We start from the raw sequence: 2,295 nt of genomic DNA on the forward strand, positions 1-2,295 counted from the left end.
TAGTTACTTTAGGCAAAATGTGAAATTATGTGCTAATCCATGGAATTACACTTCGTACCCTTGTCAAACGTTAGTGGAGCGTGTGTGGTTAACCGGCACACTAATTTGGGATTGACATTGGTGGCGAAGGGTGGCTCGGTGTTTATCGTAGATCAATGGAGCGTATGTGGCTAACCGGCACATTGATTAGGTGATAGTAGCATTGGGTGCACCACGTGATTCGCACGGTTATTCACACCTTGTTTGTGATCCTCGGCATTCCAGTCGCAAACCTGAAGGGCATAATCGAGATTAAACATGCCATTGAAAAGTTCAATGAATCTCAAAAGATCTAGGAGTTTCAATTCATTTAAAACTTAAATTTCTTTTTCGTTTTTCATGGTGGAAATTGGTAAATCGTCATTTACCTACCTTCAAATATTCTGCAACTAGATTACGGCATCCCTCTTCTAGGTTGTAGAGTATTGTGTTGGATCCTAGCCTTGATGTTTCATTTGGGTGTTACATCAAGGATTCTAATCAACTTGACTTGAATTTCTCCCGTTTTGTAGATGTCTGAATCTAACAATGGTCTTCCCAAATCCCATGGAACAAGTTTTCCATATGGAGATGATATTCCACGATATGATCGAGGAACCAGAGATCATGCTTCACTTCCTCCACCTCCTCCAATTATTCTCCCTGACCCACAAGTTCGAAGGCTTGGAAAGTTTAAGCTCACTTAAGCCCTTTTGGCAAGTAAACACGAAGATGGGAAACGTATGTGTGCACACGTCTTAGAGATGAAGTCACACATTGACATGTTAAGGATGTTGGGTGTCGATATCTCAGGTGAGTTGGCTGTTGACTGGGTTCTTCAGTCACTTCCAGAATCATATAGTGAGTTCGTAAGAGAGTACTATATGATGGAACATGACGTAACCCTCATTGATCTCACCTATTTGCTTATAGCTGCTGAATCAGCAATGATTTGGGGAGCTGGTCAAGCAAATTTGTCTGGTGAATCAAACTCCCAAACTTCAATGGACATTGAAAATGGTGACATTGGAGATCCAGAAAAAGTAAATTCTGAGATAGTTCCTTGTGCCATTCCAAAGGAGTCCATTTGCTTTTATTGCCAAGAAAATGGGCATTGGAGACGAAGTTGCCCTATTTACCTGAGAGATCTAAGAGATGGGAGACTCAAGACGTATGGCTCTACTTCAGGTGAAATCCACCATCTAACTCTTTTAAGTTCCTATTCTAAATTCTTAATACATGATGTGATAAGATTACATTTTGATGTTTTGAAGGATCGAAGAAAAGAGAGGAAGCTTAAGGGAAGAAGTGAGCTGAATCTGATCGTGAAGAAATGGATTTTGATCGCATTGCTTAAAGATCAGATTTTTGAGCTGCTACTTTGGAGTTAAGATAGATTGCTAAGAAATATGTAATAGCATAGTTTTCAGTTGAATTGCATTGTAAGGACAAGTTTTTCCGCAATAAAATAAATTTTGAGTTTTATTTATTTATTTATCCTTACAATGGCATGTGTGAAGATGGATGTTTGTGTATTTCTAAATTTAGCAATGTTAAATTGGATATGATTCTTGTTTTGCTATTTGTGGAAATGTCAAGAATTTACCAAATAGGGAGAGTTTCTCATCGCCCAAGTTTCAATTGGACAGAAACTTGGAATCATACAACTTGGTTGCGTGATGAATGAGAGACTTCATATTTGGAAATTAGACTAATTTTTTGACAAAGTGTCAACTGAAGGACTAGGAGATCGAGTACACTGGGTTGTGCGTTGATCAAGTCCCCCACAAAAGTGATAAAGATATTCTTCATGATTTACTAAAGTTTAGTAAATATGATTATACTTATAAGATTAAGTGTAATTCTGAGTTGATTGAAAAGGTTTCAATTAATGGCAGAACGAATAAGAAGAATCAAGTAGGCAGAAAGATAAAAGTTTCTCTATTCTAAGAAGAAGGGAGAGTACCTTTTATTGTGTTTTATGATAAGTCTTAATGATTAAGAACCATATCTCAATTGATCCTCTAAGTGAGTCTTAGTACATTTGTATGTCTAAGAAGAGGAATTGAGAATTGTGAAAATGGTTAAATCAAGAAGTCAATCATACTTCGTTTCAAAATCAAGTCTTAGAGTCATACTCTAAGATTGTGACTTGAGTGACAAGTCTTAAGAAGGTTTATGACACTCATCAAATGTGGAATTTGGAAAAGTTTTCATATTCTTGCACATTCGAAATTGGTAAGTTGTGATGTCTTGGATAAGTCAAAGACCAACTAA

Source organism: Lactuca virosa, chromosome 8 (genome assembly GCF_052849685.1).
Source record: "Lactuca virosa cultivar CGN04683 chromosome 8, Lactuca_virosa_CGN04683_v6, whole genome shotgun sequence".
NCBI classification, from domain to species: domain Eukaryota; kingdom Viridiplantae; phylum Streptophyta; class Magnoliopsida; order Asterales; family Asteraceae; genus Lactuca; species Lactuca virosa.